This window comes from Schistocerca nitens, chromosome 8, assembly GCF_023898315.1.
Source record: "Schistocerca nitens isolate TAMUIC-IGC-003100 chromosome 8, iqSchNite1.1, whole genome shotgun sequence".
Taxonomy (NCBI): domain Eukaryota; kingdom Metazoa; phylum Arthropoda; class Insecta; order Orthoptera; family Acrididae; genus Schistocerca; species Schistocerca nitens.
Window position 1 is genome coordinate 415,761,903 of NC_064621.1, and position 25,214 is coordinate 415,787,116.

General features: G+C 45.3%; 1 protein-coding gene across 4 annotated transcripts in view; it reads left to right on the top strand.

The window, feature by feature from the left end:
- Positions 1–25,214, top strand: part of LOC126198561 (leucine-rich repeat-containing protein 24-like) — a 438,607-nt gene that overhangs the window by 136,348 nt on the left and 277,045 nt on the right. The gene's annotated exons all lie outside the window — the stretch shown is intronic.

Below are 25,214 nucleotides of genomic sequence, written 5' to 3' on the forward strand. Positions count from 1 at the left end.
GAACAGAAAAAAATAGTTTACGCAGAAGGATTCGAACCAACAACTCTCGGACTACCCTTCTCTACGGATTCCGCTGCGCCGAGCGCTGCCTTAACATAAAAGGCTCATGACGCACACGACCCGCGCCAAAATATGATATTTTTCGAAAAACTCGGCCATCTGGAATTCCATCTCCTGTCACTTTCATTTTTGGCTAAGCCCTGCAAGTACCATAAATTTGGACGAAACCTACGTTGACGAGTAGGGACGAACCCCTTGTCACTACCGAGCGAGGTGGCGCAGTGGTTAGCACACTGGACTCGCATTCGGGAGGACGACGGTTCAATCCCGTGTCCGGCCATCCTGATTTAGGTTTTCCGTGATTTCCCTAAATCGTTTCAGGCAAATGCCGGGATGGTTCCTTTGAAAGGGCACTGCCGATTTCCTTCCCAATCCTTCCTTAACCCGTGCTTACGCTCCGTCTCTAATGACCTCGTTGTCGACGGGACGTTAAACACTAACCACCACCACCTTGTCACTTTGATTCGATGCCCCACCGGGAAAGAGCTATTCAAATGGTTCTGAGCACTATGGGACTTAACGTCTGAGGTCATCATTCCCCTAGAGCTTAGAACTACTTAAACCTAACTAACCTAAGGACATCACACACATCCATGCCCGAGGCAGGATTCGAACCTGCGACCGTAGTGGTCGCGCTGTTCCAGACTGTAGCGCCTAGAACCGCTCGGCCACTCCGGCCGGCCGAAAGAGCTATTGTTATTGAGATGGTACGTCTGTATACTCCCCCCCCCCCCCACACACACAATCTCAACAACTAATTTAATTGTGTTTTCCCTCTCTATGGGCAACGGCCATGCCGCAATGGTTACACCGGTTCCCGTGAGATCACCGAAATTAAGCGCTGTCGGGTGTGGTCGGCACTTGGATGGGTGACCATCCAGGCCGCCATGTGCTGTTGCAATTTTTCGGGGTGGACTCAGTCTCGTGATGCCAATTGAGGAGCTACTCGACCGAATAGTAGCGGCTTCGGTCAAAAATACCATCATAACGACCGGGAGAGCGGTGTGGTGACCCCACGCCCCTCCTATCCGCATCCTCCACTGAGGATGACACGGCGGTCGGATGGTCCCGGTAGACCACTCGCCTCCTGAAGACGGAGTGCTTTCTTTCTTTCTTTCTATTCCTTCTCTGTACATAGAATAAGTAGAATTTCATTATTTACTGGCCTTACTGTGATGAAATTTTGATGCTTAATTGTGTACATTGTACAATAAGAGGTACTTACGTCACGCGCTTCTTAGCGACTAGCAGAGTTGTAGATGACGAATTTTGTAGCCCTATTTCTGCTCTCTTAAAGAAATCTAAAACACCGTGTTCTACGGTTAAAAAATGAAATCGCCCAGCACGAAGGACCGAAACGGAACTGTCTCATTAGCAAGCCCATACAGCACAGCAAACTGATTAGGGAATTCTTCTTCTCGAAGAAAGGATTTCCGCGTTGAGTAAAGGAAACGAGACGCCGGAAGGATCTTGTGATGGCGCGTATTGTTACGTGCCGTCTTTTAATTTAATCCTCCAGAGTCGGACACTCTTCTGGATGGAACGTCCTTTGCACACCGGTCGCTTTTTCGAAACTTTGACGGGAAAGAAGGGCCCGGCATTACAAAGTCTGTTTCACATTCCGGCTACGTCTCCCCGGAGTTATTAAATCAGTGCGTTCCGCAAAATTCATTTCGACCTGCTGTCTTGCAGTCATGCTGTTAGTCCAGCCCTAAAGTACTGCGCATAGGCTAACTCATCGGCGTTTTTAGTTTTTGGCATGCAAATGGACGTAAATGCACCCGTGAAAATTTATTCTTTCAAATGGAATATCTGTGAAACATCTGTGTGCAGCTCATTCGAAACAGCTTTCCTGCTATATGAATATTTTGCTTGCGACAAATTAAAACGCAACAAGTGAAAGAGTTGTATGCTAATTTCCTCTTCGAACCTCGAATATCACAACAACGGATGAGAAGAATGTCGGTTTAAACAGAGCCCGTGGCTTAGGTTGCCGAAGGAAATGGATAGTCAAATAGAATAATTTCAAAACAGTGCAAGTGGGGAATTAAATGAGAACGTTTGAGCTGTGTTACGTAAGTTGGGTCTTAAGATTGGTTCTATGCAAGTTCTTTACAGTGTCTGCTTGAAAGTCTCCTTCTGGCGTTCTATCACTAAATTTCCTTGTGAGTCTATTTATGATTCTGCTTATCTTGTTTTTTTTTATCGAAGCTTAATTGGATCCCTTCTTTCAGTGTAATCGTTATTGCGAATTTTACGCTTTCTACATTTTAGAGATTTTGTGCTGCATCACACAGAATTTCCCTAAGTTCTTAGCGTTTCTCAATATTACCGGAACATGTGTTCAGTAATTATGGTTGCAAAATACTGTGACAAGTTATGTACAAAATACTGGAACGACTGATAGTATTCGATTTCAGAGGTCAGTTTGGCTTCCAGAGAAATGTGGGAAAACGCCAAGGAATAGTGACCCTACGACTTATCTAAAGGTAGATTGAAAAAAGACAACCCTAAAATTATGGCACTTGTAGCTTTAGTAAAAAGTTTTGAATGCTGGGCTACATAAGGTTCCCTTTCTGTGCAGCGACCGTGGAATTTAAAATTATAAAGAATGTACCAAGCAGTCACGGAAACATAATTTATTTATCTTGTTGCAAATCAATTTCGACTGATATCAGTCATCACCGGTGCATTTTTCTAACCGATACATGTCGTAAGTAGAAGTACTGCCCTTTCATAATAGAAATCTGCCAAGGACACTACCTCTACTTATGACATGTATCGCTTAGAAAAATGCACCGATGATGACTGATATCAGTCGAAATGGATTTGCAACAAGATAAATAAATTATGATTCCGCGACTAGTTGCTACATTCTTTATAATTGTAGTAAAAAGTTTTGGGCACTTGACTGGAATAAGGGAAAGTCCAGTAGAGTCGGAGCGCAGACTGTATAAGACAAGAGCCTTCCTAACTGTAGTGCCAGTGGCAGCACCTGCCGCACCACTGCAGTCTGAACAACAGAAGACTATGACCACTCCTTCGATTTCAAATGGTTCTGACCACTATGCGACTTAACTTCTTAGGTCATCAGTCGCCTAGAACTTAGAACTAATTAAACCTAACTAACCTAAGGACATCACACACATCCATGCCCGAGGCAGGATTCGAACCTGCGACCGTAGTGGTCGCTCGGCTCCAGACTGTAGCGCCTAGAACCGCACGGCCACTCCGGCCGGCCTTGCGATTTCGAATGAAAACAACAATGCGTTTCGGAGCGGCAACAAGTTATCTGTTACTATTGAATTTTTCGGTTTACACACTTACCTTTGGAGTGTTGTGTTCTTTTTGAAAGTAAGTAATATCGCATTTTTATTGTATCTTAAGATGAAACTATCATTATTCTCTACACTTTGGGCTGTGACAATGTCTAACGAAGTCATAACAACAGTAATGTTTAACTACTTGCACCGGTACGTTCTGGTTGTATCGAACGAAGCAGTTTCGGGTTCTAGTGGATAATTTTTTTTTCTTTATCAAGGAGAGATGGAGAAGTCAGGAACCATGAGACAAAAGTGACATGAAAGAAGCTGGTAGAAAAAGACATAACAGTCAGGGAAGCGAGTGCAAAATATTCAGTTCCAAAAAGTACATCGAACGGTAGTCAAAAAGCTTCACAGGATAACAAAGAAGTGTCCTTGAAACCTGTTTAAGTAAAATAATAAGCTTTTTTTCTAAGAACATTCACTGATGAACGGGAAACAGTATTTTACGTTCCTGTTAACAATTTGGATAGCTAACTTTAGCCTTTGAGTGAAGATGCGGTCTTAGATCTAATGAGCCGGCCGGAGTAACCGAGCGGTTCTAGGTTCTTCAGTCCGGAACCGCGCTGCTGCTACGGTCGCAGGTTCGAATCCTGCCTCGGGCATGGATGTGTGTGATGTCCTTAGGTTAGTTAGATTTAAGTAGTTCTAAGTTCTAGGGGACTGATGACCTCAGATGTTAAGTTCCATAGTGCTCAGAGCCATTTGAACCATTCGGAAAGGAACCATCCCATTATTGTCGTTAAATGCGTTACGTGGTGCACACGAACATCTGAAACCCGCTTTTCTCGACTTCGTGAAAAGTGCCTTTGCCAGTGCCCGAGTTCGATCGTAACACTTAAGGTCTCAGACAGCGAAAAGACGCACAATTCGTTTCCCCGGCTGCGGAAAGAATGTGGCCCGACCACCGGTGACAGCAGGTATCGATTTCAAGTAACGCCGGAGATTTCTTGGCTACCGCTGGGAGCCTCTCAGGTCGACTCGGTTTATTGGCTCGCTGAATACCGCCAGTTTAATTACTACTGGAAGGTTAAAGACCACTCCGCCCGCCGCCGAAAGTTGGCGGTTTACCTCAGTTTCACTGGCCCTCCCCTCAGGAATCCAAAGTCCAATAGAGGCCACACGACGTTGACGTGGCCCCAATTGGTACAGTAGTAAAATTTTTAATTTCTTCGCAGTAAGCTGACAGGCAACATGGGCTCAGTCCGAAAAAAAAAATACAAACTTTTTATTGATCTCATTAGTGAGAGATTAAATTAACACATAGGAACGTGGAAGGCAGCAATTTGTAGCTCGAATAAACGAATAAATCATTTCAGGAAGCAAGTTCCATATTATTGGGGTAGGCCAAGATACGGGGGTGATTCAAATTTAAACCGGATATTTTTTAAACGTTTATTTATTCAGAAAAATTCACACACACCAAGTTCTTTTTCTGTGTAGTTTTCCCAGTGTATAGGTAGTTACTTGATCCTGTTTTCGCAAAATGAATGCGAGCATCACAGCACGCAGTTGCGTTCGAACGCTTCGAAAGCGCATTCGTCGTCAAATCTGTGGTCTCCGCGTGCTTGCTTTACTGGTCCAGACAAATGAACATCGCAGTCCTAACTGTGGGGAGGATGTACTAATGTCGTCCACAACAATTCCTTAATTTTGGGTGAGTTGGGGTGAATGTGGGATCGAACTTTGGCACACACCTTGCGAACTCTTTCCTATTTCCAAAATCGTCAATAACGTTCGCCTGAGCACCAACATAACTTACGCCAACCTCAGTAGCAGTTTCAGCTAGTGTTATTCGGCAGTCGTCTTCAATAAGCTGGGAACAATGCGAATATTCTCCGCAGTTATGCTGGTCCTCGGGCGACATGGGTGGGCTGCATTCTCAATTGTCTTATCATCCTTCTAAAACCTGTTTGTGCCATTCGTGCAATTGAGTCTTAATCAGGGTGTTGTCCCCGAACTGTGCAGTACGTCTTTTCAAAATGATGGTCTGTTTTACGCCCTCTACTCTAAGAAACTTGATTGTAATGCGTTGCGCAACAAATGATGGTACCTCTTGCTCTGACTTTGCGATTCTGACTAAAGAAACGGTACGACACCATTCTAGCTATGGAGGACAGTCAGTGGTACCTCTTGCTCTGACTTTGCCATTCTGACTAACGAAAACGATACGACACCATTCTAGCTGTGGAGGACAGTCACTGGAAACGAAAGCTACGAGGAGCAGAGATAGCGTCGTTCTTCGTTTACAAAGAGGCGCGTAAAACAAAAATTATGTTTTATATTTGATTCATTCTCGTACTTTTATCGGATGTTGCACTGCACTCCAAAGTAACACAGATACTTGACGCTACATCGCAATATAGTCTCTAAGTCTCTCTAAACAACGGTCGGAAAGTTGCAGCAGTTGTTCAGTACGTCGACGATAGAAATTCGCTCCTCTGCCCCGGAGCTTTTCGAAAACCGCTGTGTGAACGTTCACATCGTCGGGAAATCTGCAAGTGTTGAGTACTATTGAAACTGATTCCGTATTTCTGCAGAAGGCTTTTGATTCTGTACCACACTAGTGACTTGTAGTGAAATTGCTTTCTTATGGAATATCGTCTCAGTTATGAGACCAGGTTCGTGATTAGCTGTTTGAGAAGTCACAGTTTGTAGTAATTGACGAAAAGTCATCGAGTAAAACAGATGTGATTTCTGGCGTTCCCCAAGATAGTGTTGTAGGCCTTCTGCTGTTCCTTGTATATACAGGGTGTGTCACGAAATTTTAACCCTGGGTAGTTGATGCCAGTAGGAACCAAAATCACTAATGTTGTGTAGGTCGACAACGCACCATTTTTAAACTACGAAACTTGGCGCCACGCTCTCTGATTGGCCGTGGGATGTGTCGGGACCCCGGCGGATTCGCCCCCAGAGTGGAAGGCTGGCGCGCTACCACCGAGGTGCGGTCCGCCTTGGATACATCGCCATCTCCGGCAGGCAAACCATTCGCGGTCATGCGTTGTCCAGAGCATCCGGCAACATGGCAATCCCGTGGCAAATCGGAGCGCGTGGCGCGAAGTTCTCATAGTTTAAAAATTTGTGCGTTGTCGACCTACACAATATTCGTAATTTTGGTTCCTACTAGCATCAGCTATTCAGGGTTAAAATTTCGTGACACAATTTTTTTTTTCCATCCCATATAAACGGTTTAGGAGACAATCTGAGGAGCCGTCTTAGGTTTTTTTTTTTGCAGATGATACTGACGTTTATCTACTAATAGCCGGCCAGAGTGGCCGTGCGGTTCTGGGCGCTACAGTCTGGAGCCGAGCGACCGCTACGGTCGCAGGTTCGAATCCTGCCTCGGGCATGGATGTGTGTGATGTCCTTAGGTTAGTTAGGTTTAATTAGTTCTAAGTTCTAGGCGACTGATGACCTCAGAAGTTAGGTCGCATAGTGCTCAGAGCCATTTGAACCATTTTTTATCTACTAATAAGAACAAAACAAACTGCAAAACTATTTAGAAAAGATATCTCTAAGGTGCGAAAATCGGCAACTGACTCTAAATAACGAAAAGTGTGAGGCCATCCACATGAGTGCTAAAAGGAATCTGTTAAACTTCGGTTACACGATGAATCAGTCAAATCCAAAGGCCGTAAATTCAATTCAAAAATGGTTCAAACGGCTCTGAGCACTATGGGACTTAACATCTATGGTCATCAGTCCCCTAGAACTTAGAACTACTTAAACCTAACTAACCTAAGGACAGCACACAACACCCAGCCATCACGAGGCAGAGAAAATCCCTGACCCCGCCGGGAATCGAACCCGGGAACCCGGGCGTGGGAAGCGAGAACGCTACCGCACGACCACGAGATGCGGGCGTAAATTCAATTAAACATCTAAGAATTACAATTATGAACAACTTAAATTGGTAAGAGGACATAGAAAATGTTGTGGGGAACACAAACAGAGACTGTGTTTTATTGGGGGAACACTTAAAAAATTAAACAGATCTACTAAAGAGACTGCTTACACTGTGCCTGTCCGGCCCCTTTTGGAATACTGCTGCACAGTCTAAGATCTTTGCCAGATGGGATTAGAGAAGTACACTGAGAAAGTTCAAAGAAGAGCAGCACGGTTTGTATTAACGCGAAATAGGAGAGAGAGTGTCACTAACATGATACAGGATTTGGGGGGGGGGGGGGGAATTTTTGTGTCGTCTCGTTGCCACTGTATAGTCATGCACCAGGAGAAGCAAGGAGAGGATGTTGTTTGGTGGTAGGTATCCTCTTTCTACAACACAAACTGCACATATGTAGTAACAGGGTTCTTTATTAACCAGTACAGAAAGCTACTTATCTTAAGCTAGTCCATGTGGTACAAGCTCTTCCATAATAGTCCACTTTAGCCTCACTGCTGGTGAATTAACATCCGGCTACGCACACTGCTCTGGTCACTAGGTCCTGACTAACTCTGCAACTGCGACTGCAGGTGACTGGGCTGTGACTGAATGGGCGCTCCAGTCCGCGGCAGCGATCTAAATACTGGCGGTCGCGAGGGCGTTGGCGGCGCCTTTCTTGCGAGTCTGTCTTTGGCCTCCCTCTTGATAGGCTAGCTTGCTCCGGCGCCTACTATCGATCTTCTCGCAGCCTCTTTGCCGAGCAGAGTGCTGGCGACAGCTTAGGCCAGAATAGACATCATTAAAACAAAGGCGTTTTTAGTTGTGGCTGAATCTTCTCACTCAGTTTCAACCACCAACTTTGTCTACTCGAAATGCGAAAATATTTTGTTGACGCCACTCTACATAAGGAGAAACGTTCATCATAATAAGGCACCGAAAGATCTAGATGCTCGTGTTTTCCTCACACTGTTCGAGATTGAAATAATACAGATCTATTGTGAAGGTGGTTCGATGAACCCTCTTCCAGGAACTTAAGTGTGGTTTGCAGAGTATCCATGTAGATATAGATGGAGGTATGGATGTGGAATTGCAGTGAGCCAATTCCTCAATTGCCTGGAAATTGGGGGCGATGTCGATGGGCTTCCTTCCCGATCAGAATTGCTCACCTCTCTGCGGCCTTGATCGAACTGTTCACTACAGCTGGGCGCGACATTACGTAAGGTCCGTATCCCGCCCGAGTTTCAAAGTGGATATGTGTCTCATGTAGTCTTCCTGTCCACAAGAATCGTGCTGTCCCCCGTACTTCAGATTGGGAGTACATTTGCAGTCGCCGCGCCATTTCACTTCCACAATGTTTTGACTCGCCTATTGTCCGTACCGCAGCAGAATTATGTCTGCTGGAAACCAGAACACGTACTCTCCTCTGACAATGCGCCTCTCTTGGTGATCAGTGGTCCTAGCGCCGGATGACGGGTGTAACTTTTGATGTCCCCTCGTAGAAGCTAGTGTCTTTAGGTTCAAATGGCTCTGAGCACTATGGGACTTAACTTCTGAGGTCATCAGTCCCCTAGAACTTAGAACTACTTAAACCTAACTAACCTAAGGACAGCACACACATCCATGCCCGAGGCAGGATTCGAACCTGCGACCGTAGGGGTTGCGCGGTTCCAGACTGTAGCGCCTAAAACCGCTCAGTCTCTTGAGGCAGTAAACCAAAAATGAATGAACTGAAAAAAAAAAAAAAGAATCTGATGGTGTTTATATGAGAATACCAATAATATCCATGTCTTCACAACCAGGAATTTGCTTCACAAGTTCGCGAAAGTAATTAAAAAGTCGGAAAGTGGCAGTGCATCATTCCACACTCCTACAACCTTCAAACCCTCTTTCAGCAGAGGGTGTTGCGTCGCTTCTTCCGCCGGTAAAACACGAGTCACGTGCGTAATACTGTATTTTAAAGAAAAATATATTCCTTGTAGTATCAACAGAACGATTCAGGCTTCATGTGCATATTTATGTCTTCGCAGCGTAATAATTAATCCTTTACATTGCGGAATTGCAACCCCAAAAACTCTTTTTCTCCTTTTTCTAATATTTCGACTGTATGCCTATCATCCAGCTTCAGAGTGAGCACACAGACTGAAGCTACAGTACTCGTTCCATCGTTTTAAACCATAGACATCCAGGTGCGAGGGACGTTGACCAGCAGAAAAGAGAATGCACAAACTGAATCTGCGGCTACACGGTTCGATCAACGCTGAGATGATGTATGAATTATTATTAGCATCTGCACTGAAGCGACGTGTTTGCGAGTTTATTAAAGAAAGCGCCGGATTCCATGCTTTATCCAGGTTGAAACCGATATCTGTTAATTAAATTCTAAATGAATTTCAACTGCTTCTCTCACTAGCGAATCACAAAAAGATTAAGTCGACGCTAGAATATCGAAATTTTCGTACCGTATAGAGTGACCGGATCAGTGCAGCGTTCCGCCACAGCCGATTTAACAGGCTGTAAGAGCAGGGTGTATCGACAGTGTTCCATGCATATTTTTGTGCGTTTGTGTATCTGGGTTTCAAAACGACGGGACGAGTATTGTACCTTCAGTGTCTCACTCTGTAGCAGACGAAAGATATACAGCCGAAATATTAGAAAAAGAAGGAATAGAGTTTGTGCGGCTATATTCCCGGAATTTAGTGAATCATTATTTTATGTTAAAATTGCCGAACTATTCACGGACAATTTGAGGACTGGAATACCCGCACCTTAATAGTCGCGAGTTTGCTGAGGAAAACAAAACGATCCATTTTAATACATATATATCCGAGTATATACTGTTATTGTATTCAGTGTGTTGCAAGTGTTCCTCCCGCTAGCAACTAAAGACAATCACAAGGCTATTCAACAACTGTTGTGTGCATATGTTACCATCGGAAATCCTACTTCACACTCAACACCAAGGTACACGTAATCATCAAAAGGTTCGTTTGCAATTATGTATGAATGTTAAACTCATATAAGTGTGTCCAGTGTTCTTATATACTCGTGCAGATATCTTACTTGTATCTTGTGGTCACGTCATCTCGCCTCTGGAATTGCTAAGATAAAAGTCAGTTGTATTCGACCGTGAATCGGACACAAGCACTATTCAGTTCTGTTGTAAGATGGCTAAGATTATGCATGGCGCGTACACACATTTCGTCGAGGAGAGGATAGTAGCTGTCAAAAGTTGCGTAGCAATTAAATAAAAGTTCAAAGCAGATGTTATTTTTTCACTTGAGATTATAAAGCGATCATTCATGATAAGTGATCCCTTAATCGTACCACACACCATATCTTAAAAACCATAAAAGAAGAAGCGGGTTTGTAGTCACAATTTATAATTATGACAGTTTATTGACATTACCCCTTTTTAAAAAAATTGACAATTACAAATTGTGGACGAACCAATAGATAAAACTTTGCAGATACAGTTAGAACTCAACGTTCTCAGTACTCTAACAAACAATTCCAAATTAAGAAAATAGGGCTACTGACAAACTTGAGAACTTCAAACTCCCTTATAGGACTTCCCTTAAAATAGATATAATGGAAACAATTACAGGTAAAGGGTGACTTAATAACACATGATCACTAGTGCCAAGCTAAGATGCCATTGCATAACATGATAGAACCACTTAAATAAAAAAAAACTACAACAGAAACACTGATCTTTAAAAAATCAATGTTCATGTGCTCAGACGTGCTAATAAAAAATTACTAGAAAAGGCTGCAAAAGGAACTCAGCAGATTACTAAACTTTGGAAGGCGATATGTGAACAACTCCTGTAGTGGCCAGGTTCTTAAACATTGCCAGGCCTAGACCTCGGATGACATTTCACTCCCCACTGGCACAATCAAAAGTTCTGCCCGAATCACAAAGATATTCCAGTAACTTTGAAACACACAAACACTCGACAGAATCTTTGACTCACTTACACATGGACAACTGTATTAATAGAGTTCAGGCTTTAAAAACGGCAACATAAAATCATTTAATTGTAAGAGACACAAAGTACTAGTAAAAATTCTGAGGAAATTTTCAATAACGGCCACCATTTAACTAGGCCAACTGAACTCTTCCACACCGTCGTAAGGTTTGACTATGAAAGTCTCAGCATAATAATAAAGTTTAAAATCTCTGAGTGCGTCGGTGAAAAACAACAATTACGACGACTTACTCCGTATCAGGTACACACTACGAGGGAGCAGGTTCCACAGCTTCGCCGCTTCCCTTCAAGTTTTGTTCCCAGCGAAGTCACAGATCTTGTATCTCCAAGCTGCCCATGTCGGCAAAACGCCCAACCAATTTCACACCACGACGTGTAACGGTCATCACGCTCGTTCGGCAGCCGTTGACACTCGTCTCCCCGCGAATGTCACCAGATCTCGAGGGTTACCCGTCGAAGGCTCACAACCAACTCGCTTCGCCCGCCAACCCGCAAGGTAAGACACGCAAAAAGCAACGATAACTTAGCTCAACCACAATCGATCTCAACCATACATGAACAAAATCCGCCCCGGTAGCTGAATGGTCAGCGTGACGGACTGCCGTCCTAAGGGGCCCGTGTTCGATTCCCGGCTGGGTCGGGGATTTTCTCCGCTCAGAGACTGGGTGTTGTGTTTTCATCGTCATTTCATCCCCATCCGGCGCGCAGGTCGCCCAATGTGGCGTCGAATGTAATAAGACCTACACCAAGGCTGCCAGACCTGCTCCGTAAGGGGCCTCCCGTCCAATGACGCTAAACGCACATTTCCATTTCCATGAACAAAATAACACTGGTGCCAGATCGCCACGGCTCAATCCAACTAATTGTCGATTCTTACAATCTCAAATCGATGTACGTAATACATGAACAATAACAACATGATGAAGACATGAACACTAACCTGTTATAAATAAATAGACTTAGGTGACAAATGTCATGGGACACCTAATATCGTGTCGAATCTCCTTTTCCCCGGCATAGTACAGCGACTCGACGCGCCATGGGCTCAACAGGTCGTTGGAAGTACTCTACAGAAATACTGAACCATGCAGCCCCTGCAGCCGTCCTTAAATTGCAAACATGTCCCATAAGTGTAGGATAGGATTCATGTAAGGCTATCTGGGAGACCAAATCATTCACTCGAACTGCCTAGAAAGTTCTTCAAACTAATCGCGAACAATTGTGACCCAGTGACATGCACATTGTAAGCCACAGAATTTTCGCCGTCGTTTGGAGACATGAAGTCCATTAACGGTCATAGTCGTTACGAAGTAGCCAAATATAACCATTTCCAGTCAATGATCGGTTCCGTTGGGCCAGAGGACCCAGTTCGTTCCCAGTAAACACATCCCACGCCAATATGGAGCCACGACCAACTTCCACAGTGCTTTATTGACAGCGTGCGTCCATGGCTTCATGGGGTCTGCGCCACACTCGAAACCACCGTCAGGTCTTACCGACTGCAGTCGGGACTCATTTGACGAGGCGACAGTTTTCCAGTCGTGTAGAGTCCAACCGATATGGGCAAGAGCACAGGAGAGGCGCTGCAGTTGATGTGCTGTTAGCAAAAGAATTCGCATCGGTCGTATGCTGCCAAAGCCCATTAACGCCAGAGTTCGCCACACTATCGTAATGGATGCGTTCGTACATTGATTTCTGCGGTTACTTCACACAGTGTTACTTGTCTGTTAGCACTGACAATTCGATACAAACACCGCTGCTCTCGGTCGTTAAGTGATGGACGTCGGCCACTGCGTTGTCCGTAGTGAGAGTTAATGCCCGAAATTTGGTATTCGCGGCACACTCTCGACACTGTGGATATCAGAATAATGCGTTCCTAACAATTTCCTTAATGGAATGTCAAATGGTTCAAATGGCTCTGAGCACTATGGGACCATAACATCTTAGGTCATCAGTCCCCTAGAACTTAGAACTACTTAAACCTAACTAACCTAAGGACATCACACACATCCATGCCCGAGGCAGGATTCGAACCTGCGACCGTAGCAGCCCCGCGGTTCCGGACTACAGCGCCTAGAACCGCACGGCCACCGCGGCCGGCTTAATGGAATGTCCCAAGCATCTAGTTACAACTACCATTCCACGTTCAATGTGTTAATCTCCATCGTGCGGCCATAATCACGACGGAAACCTTTTCACACGAATCACCCGAGTATAAACGACAGTTCTGCCGAGTTATACCTTGTGTACGCGATATTACTGCCGCCTGTGATTGCGTATATCGTCATCCCGTGACTTTTGTCACATCGGTGCACATTCTCAAAGAACAGTATCATAGGTCCCTAACATTCTTCATATAACTTCAGTGACAAGTCTGTGCACATACGAACTCAGGTTTACATTTCCATGAATTCGTACAGTATGACGATAATTACACATCGACCTACTTCACTAAGCCTTGCTTTAAAGTGCGTCATTCGTTTTACGTATAACATACAGTTACAAAGTCATTCTAAGCAGTTACTTATGCCGCAATAAATATAATCTTTGGTGTGTCCTTCACACAGAGATTGACAGTTTGACAGAATAATGTCGCTTAAAAATACACGCGCAGGGAAGGGACAGTATACCAGCGCACAACTTAGGTACTCACCTCGTCGGCGCTCAAGTATCCTGTTACATTGTAGGGGACGACGCGCACGGGGTAATGTGACTGGACTAGACTAGTAGTCCAGTGACTGTGTAACGGGAGCCGCCGAGGATTGGACAGGCTGTCTGCGTTCGCCGCACGTGCCCCCGCCCCCTCCACCCCTCCACCCCTCTTCCTCTCGGGCAGCACGTGGGACACGCCGCGGTGAATTAGTGGTCGTCATGAATATTACATGGCCGGCGCCGCAGATGATGCGGCGATTATGACGGGAATCTGAATGAATACGGCGGATGATTGTTGGACGGGCTGTGCATGAGAACGGCAGCGACAGCTGGTCACAACTCGGCGCCTTCCTGCCAATGTGTCTCCTCTCCTCTGAGAGGAAGACTCGTATGTACCGGCAGGACTCTTTAAAAGGGGAGCCAAGTCCTGGAAAGGTTCTCACCTCGTGGAAGGAATGTATACCCGGGGCGGTCTGTGAAGAGAGTACACAGGATCTGCGCTTGGGAAGGGAGAAACTCTGGGGTTTGTAGTCTTTCCTACGTGGTTGTAACAGGTATAGTCTTCCACAATCCGAGCTCCTTTATGAGCTCCTTTATTTCTTCGGAGAGTGCCCCACAGCTTGTCAGCGAGAGAAGTAATTAGTGTTACAACGTAACTGATGATGCTGGAACATACACTACTGTCCATTAAAATTGCTACACCACGAAGATGACGTACTACAGACGCGTAATTTAACCGACAGGAAGAAGATGCTGTGATATGCAAATGATTAGCTTTTCAGAGCATTCACACAAGGTTGGCGCCGGTGACGACACCTACAACGTGCTATGAGGAAAGTTTCCAACCGATTTCTCATACACAAACAGCAGATGACCGGCGTTGCCTGGCGAAACGTTGTTGTGATGCCTCGTGTAAGGAGGAGAAATGCGTACCATCACGTTTCCCATTTTGATAAAGGTCGGATTGTAGCCTATCGCGATTGCGGTTTATCGTATCGCGCGATTGTTGCTCGCGTTGGTCGAGATCCAATGACTGTTAGCAGAATACGGAATCTATGGGTTCAGGAGGGTAATACGGAACGCCGTGCTGGATCCCAACGACCTCGTATAACTTGCAGTCGAGATGACATGCATATTATCCCCATGGCTGTAACGGATCGTGCAGCCACGTCTCGATCCCTGAGTCAACAGATGGAGACGTTTGCAAGACAACAACCATCTTCACGAACAGTTCGACGACGTTTGCAGCAGCATGGACTATCAGCTCGGAGACCATGGCTGCGGTTACCCTTGATGCTGCTTCACAGACAGGAGCGCCTGCGATGCTGTACTCAACGACGAACCTGGGTGCACGAATGGCAATATGTCATTTTTTCGGATGAAACCCAGGTTCTGTTTACAGCATCATGATGGTAGCACCCGTGTTTGGCGACATCGCGGTGAACGCACATTGGAAGCGTGTATTCGTCATCGCCATACTGGTGTATCACCGTCGTGACGGTATGGGGTGCCATTGGTTACACGTCTCGGTCACCTCTTTTTCACATTGACGGCACTTTGAACAGTGGACGCTACATTTCAGATGTGTTACGACCCGTGGCGCTACCCTTCATTCGATCCCTACGAAACCCTACATTTCAGCAGCATAATGCACGACCGCAGTTCCTGTATGCGCCTTTCTGGATACAGAAAATGTTCGACTGCTGTCCTGGCCAGCATATTCTCCAGATCTGTCACCAACTGAAAACGTCTGGTCAATGGTGGCTGAGCAACTGGCTCGTCACAATACGGCAGTCGCTACTCTTGATGAACTGTGGTATCGTGTTGAAGCTGCATGGGCAGCTATACCTGTACACGCCATCCAAGCTCTGTTTGACTCGATGCCCAGGCGTATCAAGGCCGTATCTATGCACCCAAATTGCGTGAAAATGTAATGACATGTCAGTTCTAGTATAATATATTTGTCCAATGAATATCCGTTTACCATCTGCATTTCTTCTTGGTGTAGCAATTTTAATGGCCAGTAGTGTAATATCAGCAAATGAATAATTGAAGGAATGGGTCGGCACTGGGCTTTGTCAGCTAGAAAAGAAAATGCGGAGGACGCTCATTTCCAAGTTCGAACAGTGAAGCCGCTCAACTCTTGAAGTGTCATTACAGTGGCTGTACGTGAGGCAAAGTAAAACATTTGTTGTCAGTCAACATAATCCATAGTTTAATGCTTCCCTGCAGAGTGCGCCATCACGGTGAGCGCATCCGTGTGGGGGTGTGACGTTCCATAAAGCAGTGTCTACCGTGCTGGGCATCGTACTGAGGAGACAAAAGTCGTGGGACAGCGATATGCACAATTACAGATTGTGGAAGTATTACGTACACAAGTTATAAAGGGGAAGTGATTAATGAGAAATAGTTTCCGACGTGATTATGGCCGCTCAACGGGAATTAACAGTCTTTGAAAGCGGAATGGTAGTTGGAGCTACACGCATGCGACATTCTATTTCGGAAATCGTTAAGGTCTTCAGTATTCCGATATCCACAGTGTCATGGGTGTGCTGAGAATACAAAGTTACAGACATTATCTCCTACCACGAACAACACAGTGGCCGATGGCCTGCACTTTAAGACCGAGAGCAGCAGTATTTGCAATGAAAAATAGAGGTCGCTATGAGTTTGCGTTTGGTGCATATTACATAATATGTTATTGTGTGTGAAATTTAGCTAAAATACTGACTTCTTCTTTGCAATTGGTTAGAGGTATCTGTCACCAATCTCGAGAAAATTGATCTGACGTGCTACACTCATTTGCGATCGCGCCGCGCCAACGATTAAGCCAGAGTAAAATATCCATAACATTCCGCAGATTTCGTAAACAGTGTCAGGTATCGAAATGAGATTTTGGCAAATAATAGCACACAAAGAGGAGAGTATTTTGCCATATCGTTATTGTGTAAGACCTCCTTATCTACCGTGTTATTCCACTAACTACAGACTAATTTTTAAGGGCTATCGGTAGCTGATTAAATGAGATCTGCAATGAATTTTGGAATAACATAATTGAAGATGTTCACGTTTTTTTGTACCGAGGATGTGCGTTTTCATAAGCTAGTGATCTTACGGTTCCTCAGTTTCTCACTTAATAAACTTATTAAACCACTGTTTCTGAGTTCTCTCGTAGTTTTCTCTGCACAACATGTTACTGAGATGAGACTGTGTAACCTGCACTGTGTTTTGGCAAAAGAAGCAAACTTTAACATGACAACCAGAAAAATCTGTACGTTTTACTCAAAATTTGCCATTGTTAACAAGCCAGGCGAAAATAAATTGCTGCATTTTCGGCAGAATTCTTTTTAGATACTAGCTAGAGCGCGGGTGACAATAGACCTTTGTGAATGGTCACCATGCGAGCGTGGGAGCGGAGGGGCCCCACTTAATATTTATATAAAAAAAGTGAGCGTAGGCTTCACTTTAGAGCGGCACTTCCCCCTCAGCGCTCCGCATTTCCCCTACAACACCTGCCCATAACCCCCACCACTACCGCTCTCCCCACGTGCGCCATGCCATCTGCGCATCTGCCGGCCACGGAATTCTGCAAGGACTATAGTTGGGTGACATCGACTTTCGTAGTAGCCGGCCGATGTGGCTGAGCAGTCCTGGGCGCTTCAGTCCGGAACCGCGCTGCTGCTACGGTCACAGATTGGAATACTGCCTCGGGCATGGATGTGTGTGATGTCCTTAGGTTAGTCAGGTTTAAGTAGTTCTGAGTCTAGGGGACTGATGACCTCAGATAACAGTCCCGTAGTGCTCAGAGCCATGTGAACCACTTTCGTAGTCACTGAGCTATCCTGATACTCCCTGCCACTTTTTATACTGGCGGATCCGCCTCCCGTGACATCTACTGCTCAATTCGCTTTACATAAGGGTATCTGGATACTTTTGATTAGATGGTGTATACTCAGTTAAAGTAGTTTCCAGTCACGACGACAGGGGGACAATGTACTCGTACAGCCTTTTTATCAGCGCAGCGCCAGAGCTTTTGACAGTGTCGTGAGGTTGCTCATAGCTGCAGTACACCGTGCGCCGGCTGGAGTCTAGATGCCGCACACAGCCCGCCGCAGACACCGACCACAGCCGCCGTCGCCACCGCCGCCTCCCGCGTTAGCAATCAACCCTAACGATGGCCGCTCCGCAGTGGAGCAGAAGTGAGGGCAGCCACGGCTAGGCGTGATTAGGTGAGACCTGCTAACGGGATTCCAGCCACGCGTCCCTGCACCGCGCACCTGTTCATTACGCGCCCGTCTCGCATCTCGCACCGTGAGCGTCGTACGCCGTACACACACACACACACACACACACACACACACACACACACACAGACACACGCGCGCGCTCGCCTATTGCAGACACGACAAGCATGAATGCGCAAGCATACTTGAGCGAGCGTAAATGGGGAAACGTTTGTGCAAGGATTTTAACAAGGTAGCGGCATGTCCACAGAACCTGGGTACGGTAGTCGGGAATTCTCAGGGAAATTGAATTTACTGGGAAAGTCCGGTAGCCACGGGGTCTAAGGGGTCTTGTCGCGGTCCTCGCGGCTCTCCCCGTCGGAAATTGAGTCCTCCTTCGGGCATGGGTGTGTGCGTCGTTCTTAGCGTGGTTCTCAGATTAAGGAGTGTATAAGCTTAGGGACCGATGACCTCAGCAGTTTGGTCCATAAGACCTTACCACAAAAATTTTTTTTGAAGTGTGGTAGATCTCAGGGAATTCTGTAAGATTCCGGGGGCGAGTATGAAAATAATGAACTACCAAGGACATCATATGCTGTCCAATTTTCTGTTGTTTTTTTTATAATTATGGTACGTGAAGTTCAGAACTCCGATATCGCTCCCTTAAAACATATCTACGCACGTCTGAAAAATTCGAGAAAATTGACTTTGATGTTCGCCGAGCTTCAGTATTCGAAAGTGTTGAATCCTGCCTAGTCGTCAGTTGTGGGGTGTCTAGCAAAACTGCTTTCTCGGATCGCTAGACAACAATTCAAGCACATCATATTAAGCAGTTTTTATACGAAAAGTAATTGACAATACTTTGATAAATACACAGATGTGTCGCAAGCAGAGGGCGACATCCGAAATAAACAAGGTTCTTCACTATAACAATCCCAAGTTTGAGAAACATAGAATGTACGAGCAAAGTAATGAGCTTTGACGCTTCTGTCCTAGTTGACGCTACTGCAGAACTGGCCGCGGCCACTCGGGCACGGCGCTTATGTCCTCTTCGCATGGAGGCCGCTGCTGTCGCGTTGTCATCCTGGAGAGGGGACGGCCAGCGTGCAGTTGGCTGACATTTCGCAATGCCCTCTCCGCTCTATCGTTCCCGACTGGCGTGCCGGCGATTGACTTCACGCCGTAACAGAGAGCAAGGTGGAACTTTTCGACAGATAGCGTGGCTCTGTGGTAAAATACTTGCCTTCCACGTGGGAGGCCTTTGCTCGATCCCTGGCTAATACAAATTTGTGAACAGAGGTGCATGCTCTACGAGCATTTCCGTTAAGCGCATAATACGTAAAGTTAAAAAAAAGAAATCGGTGGCTTTCGAGTCTGGTAACCGCTTGATTGTTTGAAGCCATTTTGACTATTTTTCGACCGTGACTCTCCCAAGAAATAGTAATGGTTTTATAAAATTACCGCTACCAGCCACAAACTTTGTTAATTATTGTATTATTTATTTAGCGACATGTTTCGAGGGAATACCTCATTTTCAGGCTAAATGGCATTACAAAAACAATTTTACAAGAAGTTTATACTGATGTTACATAGTCTTTACATAAATTCTGTCGTTATCTTTGTTGTTCTGTCGTGGCGGTCTCGTTGTGATGCGCTGAGGTGTTTTCATTTCCATGGGCCTCTTGGCTTTCGTGGTCACTGTTCACAAATTTTCATTGACGTAACAGTAATTTGGAAACTCGATCACAAAAACAAAACAGATTTTTGTTCAGTTCGAATATCTCCATCATTTAAATATAAAATTCATCAAATACGAGTATAAGCGAATTAACATATATCTAATTGTCATTTTTATGAAAAACGTCTAATTTCTAATTACGATTGTACACAAAAATCCAATTTTTATTCCAAATACAAATTGTTAATGACCGGTCTTTTATATGAGATTGTTAATAATGATTGTTTAAATTAAGGAAAACATTGCAAATTAAATTTTTATCTTTAAAAATGGTTATAATAGTCTAGATCAGAGGGCACATTTACTGAAAGGCGACCGGTTTTAACTTCAATTGAGTATCGTATCGCCACACCGTGATTCCTGCTCTATGCGCAGCCATTGTATATCAAAATGGCGGTAGGTCTGAAGATCATCGTGTGATGATCGAAACCGGTCAAGTTCCAATAAATGTGCCTTACGATCTAGACTATTATAATTATTTTTAAAGATTGTATTTGGATTGCTGATATCTCCAGTAAAGCTTTGAAAATTTTTTATCTTCTATGTATTTCACGCTTCACGTAAATACTCGTAAAACATTCGAGAATCAGAACTGGGCCACCCATGTAACAGACGAGCATTCTACAACACACAGCCACGCAGCACCACCTTGCTTTGTGATATTAATAATTTTCTCGGTAATTTTTTAGAGTTACCTCGAACAGCTGAACATTATATACCACAAATACGAAAAAATTGTAAAAATCCGATTACCGTGTGGTCTCCTTGTGAGTTATTTTGTTACCGGACGCTTTAAAATTCTCTTTTTGGAGACAGTCGGTTGTTAAGTCGGACCCACTGTATCACGGTAGGTCAGGACAATAGCGACAATATGCAATCTTGTGTTATCGTGTTGAAAGATAACGTCGCGGAGACGTTGTATGTAGGGGACATCCACCGGCGTTAAAGCGCCAGAACTGAGACGGCGGATACCCAAATAACCGGCTGTGTGAGCAAGGGGTGATATTATTATACACCCAATGGACACTGTGCCATCACGTCAGGTGCTGGACTCCTTTGATGGTGATAAATGCAATACGGCAACGTTCATGCTCGTTGGAGCCTCCCCAAAGTGATAAATTTATCATGATGCTGAACGCAGAACCGGCATTCGTCTTAAAAGAGCGCATGGTAGCAATCCTGTGTGCAGTATTGCTGGAGATCGTATGGTTGCATTCATATATCCAGTATTGCTGGAGACCGCATGGTAGCATTCCTGTGTCCAGTATTGTTGGGAGCGTCACTGAAGGCGCATCTTTCTGCTGCTGGGTCACCGGAGTTCGTCACTATAGTGCTGACACCCTGTGGCTTATCAGACGTCGTTGCACGGCCCATGTGTATGCTTACCTTGCAGCAAATAATCCCACATTGTAACTCAAGGCGTATGGCGTGACTGTACGATGCTGCATGGTCAAGCAAAAAGTATCTGTCCTCTTGGGCGCCAGCTGCGTGGATCCGTTGAGATCCTGCTCGGGGCTGATTGAATATGGCCTTCCTGAACCGATCGATTCCATATTCGCTTGACAGCTGTGGGTTCCCGACCAGCACAAACAGCAATATCGCGGAAGATGTGCCACAGTCTCAACAGGCCATGATGCAGCCTCAGTGGAAATCCGACAAGTGGTAGATATTCCTTCTTCGTGCTTGCATAAAAAGTAACAACATTGTTTCACAAACAATTAACACTCAAATACGGCTTCTTAACGAGAGGAGGAGGAGAGGAGAGGAGGAAATTAGTGTTTAACGTCCCGTCGACAACGAGGTTGTTGGAGACAGAGCACAAGCTCGGATTAGGGAAGAATGTGGGAGGAAGTAGGCCGTGTCCTTTCAAAAGAAACATCCCGGCATTTGCCCGAAGTGATTTAGGAACTCACGTAAAAACTAAATCAAGATGGCCGGACGCGGGATTGAATCGTCGTCCTTCTGAGTGCGAGTCCAGGGTGATAAACACCGTGCCACCTCGCTCGGCCTTTTAATGAGAAATCGGCTGTGTATCTTCCCTCATGTGCAAAACGGAAATAGCGTTGCTCCTACCAACTTTATGTTCTTGTACTGAAATATTAATCATTTGAATATCTAAGCATGTACTGTTTGTTCACGATAAGTTAACGATTAGCGGTGTGGCAGTCGAGAACAGAGGTAGCATGCCTTGCACTGACATTTCCACTATCTACGGGAGAGGAGCGGTGAAGAAGAGAAGGCAGCATCCACTGCTTGCCGCAGTACTGGCACCATTACCCACAACAATGTGTACAGTCATGTCGTGTGATTCGAAAAAGAAAAAAAAATACAGATTTCAGTTGTTTATTACAGACAAAGTATGAAAGATAAACACTGCGCGTGTCACTGGATAGAGGAAAGTTCAAAGTTTTATGTTCGCACAGACAGTGTACCTTACACTCACATGAGCACCATGTGTTGCACGAGAAACATCGAGACGTTAATCCAATTCATTCCACACGCGGATCAACTAGTTCATATTTACTGAATCGACAGCTGTAACAATTCGATTTCTGATCTCTTGAAGAGTAGCTCCCTCTGGTGGGACAAAGACGCTGTCTTTAATGTACCACCACAGAAAAAAGTGTAAAGTGTGAGGTCTGGTGACCTGAGAGGCCACAAACGACGCAGATGTTGTCCACGTCTTCCAGTCCGACGGTGTGGGGTGATGGTGCCAAGACACAGCCACACCTCCAGTGTGAAAGTGAGGCCGGGCGCCGTCATGCATAAAAATGAAATCATTGGAATCTTAAATGAAGTTGACGAAACAACTAATTCTGCGGCGTGTCCAGGTACGACATTCCTGTCACAGTTTTTTTCGCAAAACATAAGGGTCCATAAACATTGTGAACAGAAACGGTACAAAACACATTCCGTTTCGGTGAGTCTCTTTCGTGTTCGGCGGCGACAACAGAATTGTATGACCCCCCTAATTCTTACATTATGGTGGTGTACTTTACCCAATAGATGAAACGTCGATTTGTACGAAAAGATGAGTCGTTCGCAGAAAGTGTCCTCTGACATATCCTGGAGAAATAAAATGCAAAATTCGTACCTTCTGTTACGGTAACTGTAACTTGTAAGGCTTCATAAGCATGCGTCGTTTTAGAAGACGCCACACCGTTGCCTGAAGAAGCTCAAGTTCCTGGCCTGCCCGTAATGTGGAGTTCTGGGGCCTCGATGTGAACGCAACTCCGATAAGCTCGACTTTCATCTGACGTGCGTGGCCGACCAGCGCTCTTCCCGTTGCATATTCAACCAACATCCAAGAATGCCAGTCATAAAGCTGCTTCTGCAGAGGCGGCTTCTTGCTGAATCGATGGCCGAATGCATGTTGCTCTTGAACAATGGAGTGACCTCGCGCAAATTCCAACACACAAAATGATTTCACTTATGTTGTGGTCCCCATGTGCTACAAACAAACAACAGCGCGTCTGTGCCAAAACTTTCAACCTTTCTTCATCCAGTGACATGCGTAATGTGTTTCTATCTTTTGTAGTTTGTCTGTAACAAACAGTTGAAAGCTGTTCTTCCTTTTAGAATTATTCGGTCCAGGGGCGCTCGGAGAAATACGAATGTCTTTCGGCTAGTTCCGATTTTCTCCGCTACCGGCAGCACGAGTAAAATCAACAAGTTATCGTGGGCATGCCAGTTAGAGTTCAGTTCCATGGAGCCCCATTATGTTGCAATTTAATGACCACTAGTATGGTTGCGGCAATACCGCATACTGTGTGATGCATATAACTTGGCCCTCTTATGGGAGCAGAGGAATCAACAGAATCAGATGACTTCGTACCGTTACCATCCAGAACTACTAAACAATATTACATGCTGTCGCTTTGTACCAATCACTGTGAATGCAGTGTTGATTCCATTGTGCTGCCTGAACTGCGAGAGAGACGCGGAGTTTATTTCCTCCTACATCTCTCCTCCTCCTCCTCCTCCTCCCCCCTCCTCCCTCCCCCCTCCCACTTCCCCCTGCACCAGCGACCATGTGTTTTCTCTCCCATGATCCAACGCAAAAGCACCAAGTTATACACTGTGCCTGTAGCAACTGACCTTTATAAACGTGTCGAATGGCAGAATACGTTCGCATTACGTGCAACCGCCTCATGCGGGGGCATTTTCTCCTATGGCAGGATTGTTTCACAGTGAAGGGTCTCGGTGCAAAAGCTTGTGCTCAAAGTTGGTGTTTTGAACAGGTAGCGGGAAGTGTGACCCAATCCTCCGCTATTCTTGGCAGGTGCGTTGAATAATCCGGCCCGGGCAGAGCACTGCTGCAACTTTGGCGTGGCAGCCGGCTGTCTACCTCCGTTTCACGCTTCCGCCAGTAACGCATTCTGCGCTGAAACATTAATCACCCCGTGAAACTCACGCCGAAGAGTCTAATAAAGCTTTAAAGCGAATTCGGAAGCTTTACCTGCGCGCTGAAAACCTGCCAGGCGCTGGTAAGGGAAGTCACGTATCAGAACCGTTCCTGTAGGCAATTTAACGGTCGTTACGTACACTTGTTCCGTGTGGCCGGGCGAGAGAATTAATGTTCTGCGTACAGAGTGAGTCTCCGTGTCTACTCTATCATGTAATACGAGCACTCCGTAGGTGCAAGCAAGATGATGTATGTTATGGATGAAATTCTACCAATAAAATATGCTTGAAACTACATGTACTTGCATATTGAGTTTATGCAATTTCCCGACAATGATCTCTCCTTCACACACACACACACACACACACACACACACACACACACACACACACACACACATATATATATATATATATATATATATATATATATATATATGTGTGTGTGTGTGTGTGTGTGTGTGTGTGTGTGTGTGTGTGGTGATATATATACTCCTGGAAATTGAAATAAGAACACCGTGAATTCATTGTCCCAGGAAGGGGAAACTTTATTGACACATTCCTGGGGTCAGATACATCACATGATCACACTGACAGAACCACAGGCACATAGACACAGGCAACAGAGCATGCACAATGTCGCTAGTACAGTGTATATCCACCTTTCGCAGCAATGCAGGCTGCTATTCTCCCATGGAGACGATCGTAGAGATGCTGGATGTAGTCCTGTGGAACGGCTTGCCATGCCATTTCCACCTGGCGCCTCAGTTGGACCAGCGTTCGTGCTGGACGTGCAGACCGCGTGAGACGACGCTTCATCCAGTCCCAAACATGCTCAATGGGGGACAGATCCGGAGATCTTGCTGGCCAGGGTAGTTGACTTACACCTTCTAGAGCACGTTGGGTGGCACGGGATACATGCGGACGTGCATTGTCCTGTTG